This window comes from Neltuma alba, unplaced genomic scaffold, assembly GCF_004799145.2.
Source record: "Neltuma alba isolate B1F8T4 unplaced genomic scaffold, ASM479914v2 tig00011930_pilon, whole genome shotgun sequence".
NCBI classification, from domain to species: Eukaryota; Viridiplantae; Streptophyta; class Magnoliopsida; order Fabales; family Fabaceae; genus Neltuma; species Neltuma alba.
The window spans coordinates 21,262-27,986 of NW_021636518.1; the positions used below are offsets into that span (position 1 = coordinate 21,262).

General features: G+C 32.5%; 1 pseudogene; it reads right to left on the reverse strand.

Annotated features, from left to right (window-relative positions):
- Nucleotides 1–2,994: 2,994 nt before the first annotated feature.
- Nucleotides 2,995–6,422, reverse strand: LOC114719644 (receptor-like protein Cf-9 homolog; annotated as a pseudogene).
- Nucleotides 6,423–6,725: the final 303 nt, after the last annotated feature.

The following is a 6,725-nucleotide window of genomic DNA, read 5'->3' on the forward strand; positions in this document are numbered from 1 at the left end:
ATGTTCACACTCAAAATATACTTTCCATAAAAAGGCCACTGCTTCGCAGCTGCTTATGGCTCCACACCGTTTATCTTTTCTTTCCCTTTGCATGGTATTGGTAGATGCCACTACTTTTCCCTTCCACCTTCGTGGTAAGCATAATCAAAATAATAATTTTAAAAAAAAAGTAGAACATAAAGTAAGGAAATTAATATTCGGAAAAAAAATTCCTATTAACAATTTTATCTGTCAAAAGAATTAAATCAGACTGTTTACTAAATTTGCATAATGCTAGGACCTTTTTATGTATAAAAATATATTAAAGAATATTGAAAGGAAAAACGAAGATAGAGTTTGGATGGAGAAGCTCGTTGAGAGAAGCTAAAGGGAAAGAGAGATAGGAAAGATTTTTTTTTTCCACACAGGATAAACTTAAAAAAAAAACACCAACTCTATACGCCAAAATTATATGATCTTCGATTGGAATAATTTTCAATTAAAATGTTTTCATATGGCGCCAAAAAAAAAATTAATTGGTCAAAGAAAAGTTGCAGAAAAAGCAGGCCTAGACCTGGGGATGTGCAGAAAAGCAAAGGTCTCATCGCGTGCAAGGCTGAATGTTCTGTCAAAACGATTGTCAAGACTGACCATAAGGAAGAGGAAGAGAAGCCGCGTTGTGTTTTGTCATGTCAATATTTTTAGAAAAAAATGTAATAAAATCCCTAAATTATATTAAATTGTCTTTTTTTTTTTGGTTAAGTATGTATTGCCAATTGAAAGAGCATTCGTTAATAACTTAAAGTGTAATGATTAACAACTATCGCGACAGATATTGACAACTCATACATTATATTTTTATGATGTGCTGAGAAGATGTATTTTAATACCTACTGTGATAATTGTTAATCATTATACCTTTAGTTGTTAATGATTTCTTTTTTAGCTGTCAATGTATACTTAAAAAAAATAACAACAATTTGGTAATTCAATAAAAAAAATCTCTGACAACAAGGTTCTTTGAGATTTTAGAATAATTTGGTTTTTTTAGGGCTTTTTTGTATGTAACTGTTTTGAGGAGGAGCTTATTGTAATTTTTTTATATTTTTTTTATTAGAGGTAAGATTAAAAAAGGTGACCTTTTTGTTTTATTAAGAGAACCGTGATGAGATACTAAGTAATAAATATAATTACCAAAAGTTTTAATAATAAGTGAGTAGTTATTATTTATTACTCTAAAACTTGTCATCACAAGTAGTACTGGGAATGCGGGCTTACCTAGCTTTGTAGGGCTGAAATTTCAGAAATGTCCTATTTTACGAGGCCCAACGTTTAAACTAACGAGTTTAGGATTAGCCTGTGGGCTTTCGGCTTGTTTAAAAAAAAAACAATTTTTAATATTTCTCACATGTTTTATTAAAAAATAAAAATAAAGCAACAAAATTACGAAAAAAAGGCATAAGTGTGAATAAAATTAAGTTACAAACATATCTAAATATACATCAATGTTTAAAATATCCATCAACAAGACAACAACATTTAAAAATTCCATAAACAATGCCAATATGTAAGAGACAAATACTATTATCAATTGTTTAAGATTTCATCATCACCATCCTAACTGTTCTTTTTTATGAGTATGCTCATCTTTAATAGCAAAAATATCAAATTTTTCTTCATGGAAATTTCATTTTTAAATTTTGTTGTCTAGCTACTATTTTATTTTAGTTTAAGATACATTATTGTTCAAACTTATAAATTTTTAATTTAAATTATAGAATCACAAGTTATATAAATATAAAAATACTCTCTTATTAAATATATATAGTTTAAAATACCAACACATATAATATAAATTAAATTATTATTAAATTCTAAATTAACCTAATTTTGTAAAATTTAATTAAATAAATTATTATCCAAAACTATATAATCAAACTATTTTATGAAATTTAATTTCAAAATGATAATAATAGCTAAATATTTAAAATATCATTAACAATGTAAAAAAATTAATAATATTAACTTACATAAAAAATTTAAAAAACAAAAAAATAATAAAAGGACCTAAAGGGGCAAGCCTTCAGCCTTGCAGGGCCGACCCTTTTAAACTCTCTGCCTTACAGAGCCTGGCCTTTTGTGTCCGTTTTTCATTTAAAGGGAAAAATTCTAAGCGAACAAGCCGGTCCAACTTGCTCAGCTCGTTTCCCCAACTCTAATTTCAAGCTGTTATATTGTTATTAAAACTTTTTAGTAATTATCTCTCTTATTTGAAACTTCATTGCTTTCTCTCTATTTTATTTGGTGCAATTTTATTCTTGATCGTTAAATGCAGCAGTAAAACTCCACATAAAAAAATATGGGTAAATCACATTACTAAAAATTGTATCATTAAAAAAGTTCAAGGGTAAAATTGCATTTTGGTCTAATAGAAAAGGTAAAATATACTTTTTAAAACACTGAATTCTACATGAAACGCACAAAATTATTTGAAGTAACATCAAAAATGTTATATAAATAAGTTTTAGTGTACATTTATCGAAATACCCTGCATTATAGTAGGGATGGAAAGCCAAAAAAGAATTAAAAAAAAAACCAGTCCCGCTACAGCCCCCTGTGTAAATAGTTAAATGCACTAATTTTGGAAATGAAAATGACATTTTTAAAAAGACATTCAAATAACCAGGATAACAACAACACTTCATATCCCATGCCATGGTCGTAAAATGCTAATTAAGCGTCTTGATCTAGTTAATAACATAATAATTTAGTTGATAAAAATACATATATTTTCATATATGTTACAAATCCTTTAATTATTAAATGCACAGTTGAGGGGAAAAAAAAGATTTATAATAAAGTGTTGCCATAAGGCTAAACCATTTAATGGATTTGAATTGAATGTAAATTTAAATTTTTGTAATTGAATCTTCCGAATTATTTTTGTATGGTGTACTAATTGAAATAAATAACGAACAACTAATTAACACAAGTTACTCGTATGTGCTAGCATAAGAAACAAATTTTTTTTTTGGTCTCAAACTTGTATGTATTTCATTGACCTTCAACAAACACAAAACAAAACAGTGATAACAAATCACTTAAAATTACATAAATAGAATAACGGGCTATCACATTTAAAGCAACAGATGATACACTCTCAACAGACAAGATACAAACAAAGAAAATAAGAAACATAAAAACCAACAACTTGTAACAAATTACAAAGCCACATTCTCAAGTAATTCATTCTTCAATTTGCATGACCTCTATTTCTCATCCTTTTGGCTTGTTTCTTGGATTGACCTCCAAAAGTCCTCACAAGCCATTGAGGTTTTCCAATTGAGAACATAACATACCCCATGAGGATTCCAAATACCATTCCACATCCATATCCCCAAGCTACTGGTTTCCAGCCAAATCCAAATTTCTCATCAGCATCAAAGATTTGTGTTGGTAATTCTCCTTCATCCTTATTGCAAGATTTTGACAGTGGAACACCACACAATGCTGAATTCCCCTCATATGACTCTCTTTGGAAGGTATCAAACTGTTCACCTCTTGGTATCATCCCCTCAAGCTGATTTTGTGAAAGGTTCAGAACAGCAAGAAAGTTGAGATTCGTTAATGTCTTAGGAATCTCACCCTCAAGCTTGTTGCATGATAGATCCAACCATTCTAGACTTGTCAATTTTCCAATTGATTTTGGAATAGAACTAGAGATTCTATTGTGTGAAAGATTAAGCCCTATTAGTGCATGTAGCTCTCCAATGGCTTTTGGAATCTCCCCATCAAATCTATTATTTGACAAGTCAATAGTGGTGAATATTGTCAATATCTTTTTCAGCTCTATGGTATAACCTTTCCATGTGATCATCACTGAATCCTTATATCTTGAATAATTTTTACTTCCCATATATTGCGGTCGAGTTTCAACATTATCTATTTTCATCATTCCTTCGAACTGCTTGATGTATGTTGCTGGCAAAGATCCATGAAAATGGTTGCTGGAAATGTCAAAAATCCTTAACTTAGGAAATGGATGCTTGGTCTTGGAACTAGAAATGGCCCCGTAAAACTTATTTTCTCTTAAAACAAGCACTTGTAACTCTGGCAATCATCAAGCCAACCAGGAAAGGTATCCTTGATCTCGTTGTGTCCAACATCAAAAATTTCTAGCTGAGTACAACGAGCCAAAGATTGAGGTAAAGATCCATTGAGTCGATTGCTATTGAAATGCAGAGTTTGCAAGGCACTGTTCTTAGAAAAATTGTTTGGTAAAGTTCCAAAAAAATCATTCATTTGTAGATCTAGAACTGAGAGATGGGGAAGGCCAACAAGACATTGTGGGATAGGTCCTGATAAGATATTATGAGACAAGTTAAGTATCTCAAGTGAGCTTGCATTGCAAAAGAGAAAGGAGATATTCCCACTGAATTTATTGTTTGAGACTGAAAAATAATTTGCTCCAAAGAATGGATTCGGGAGGCTTCCGTGCAACATGTTACAGCTAAGATCAAGAAATGTGACACTTGTATTTAAAAGGGATGAAGGGACTTGACCACTGAAATTATTATTATTAAGTGCCAGATGTTGTAATTCACCAAGCTTTCCAAACATATCTGGAATTTCATCACTAAAATTATTCATTGAAAGATCTAATCTATAGAGATGTTCAAAGTTTGAAAGTGATGATGGGATTGGACCACTAAAACTATTATTGGAAAGAATTAATAAAGAGAGATTTACAAGTGTTGAAAGAAACGAGACCCCACCACTAAATTTGTTGGAGGAAAGGTCCAAAATTATCAGTTGAGTGAGATTCTTGAAGCTCGAAGGAATAGGCCCTTCAAATTGGCAATATGAAAGATCTAACCACTCAAGAGACTTCAAATGGCCTATGAAATCTGGTACTTCTCCGGAGAAAGGTATGTCATATAGACTCAACATCACTAAAGGAGAGCTCCAGTTGAGCTTTGAAAGTTGAACCTGAATATTTCTATTCCCTCCCAAACGTAGAACTTTAAGATTTTCTAAATACAAAACAGCATCTGTTATATCACCTTGCAAAGAAGTGTTCCAAAGTGAAAGATGGACCAAAGAGGATGACAAATTCCTGAGTAAAGCCAAGGAGTTTGGTGTAACAGAGGACATGTTCACTGAATCTAAATTAAGCAGTCTTAAATTAGTTGTGTTTAGAACAAGCTTTTCCCAAGTAGATGGTTCAAGTATTAGTGATGAACTCCCCGTCGTGTCAAAATTGAAAGACAAGTCAAGTGAGACCAATTTAGACAACTGTGAGATTTCGGACTGGATTTCACCAAAAAAATTATTTTCATAAAGGTACAAGCATGTGAGGTGTTTTAGGTTTGAAAGGAATGATATCTCACCACTAAACTTGTTGAAACCAAGGTTCAAATAAGTCAGTTGAGTGAGATTGCTCAAACCAAGAGGAATCCGCCCTTCAAAACTACAGTTGTCTAGATTCAAATGATTTAGATATTTCAAGTGGCCAATAGAATCTGGCAGTACTTTTCCTAAGAAAGCTGTGCCACTGAGATCCAAAAGTGATAAAGGAGAGCTCCAATTGGACTTTGGAAGTTGACCGCTGAGATTAATGTTATCTGACAAATCTAGTTGTTGAAGGCTTTCTAAGCAGAAAATGTCACTTCTAATATTCCCCTGCAACTCAGTATTAGAAAGTCTAAGAGAGAGCAATGAGGATGACAAATTCATGAGCAAATAAAGGGAGCTTGGTGTAATGGAAGACATATTTATGTAATCTAAAACAAGTTCTTGTAGACCAGTCATGTTTAGAACGAGCTTCTCCCAGGTGGATGGTTCTAGTCTTAAACGTGGCCATTCATCTAAGGAAAACTCATTTTGAGACAAATCAAGAGAGACCAATTTAGACAATTCTGCAATTTTAGGAGGAATTTCACCAACAAAACCAGAATCGCTTAAGTTTAGATGCATGAGAGTGGAAAGATCACCAAATTGAGATGATATCAAAGACCCACTAAAATTGTTGTAAGCCAAGTTGAGTGTTTGGAGATGAGAAAGTTGGAAGAGGCTATTGTTTGGATGGAGCTGACCTTGAAGCCAACTACAACTAAGATCAAGGCCAATCACATGGCCTGATATGGAGTCGCACATAATCCCATCCCACGAGCAACAATTTGAATCATTTCCCCATGAAGCTGTCTTTGGGTAAGATGAGTTCTTAAACAAAGAGGTAATGGAATAGTCATCATCACACCTTATTGAAGCAGACTGATCAACAGAGAAAGAGTTTTTGAATTGGAGAAGCATGGAGGAGTCATGAGGATTACAAAATGGGGGGTTGAGAGAAGAAGAAAGGGAGGGAGAAAGAAAGAAAAAGTAGAAACAGATGATGAGTGAAAATGCCATGAGTGTAGTTAGAAGGCTATCAAGAAGCGAAAGATTGATATGAAGTTTAACAAAAGAGGCTATATTTATAATGGTACCTACATTACAAATGGCGTGATGCACATGCAAAGTCAAGAGTTTTATTACCAAATGAACCCCAAAACCAAAAATATAAATCAATAATTGTTCTTCAAAAAAGGAGAAGCAACAGTTTTGGTCAACAGAGCCCACTTTTAGTTGATGCTCGAAACAAAAAGAAAAACATGGAACTTTACTAATGTTTTCTTATTTGACTTGGTCCATACAGAAAAAATATAACGAACGAAACTTGGTGGTTGTTTCTTACTAGACTTCGC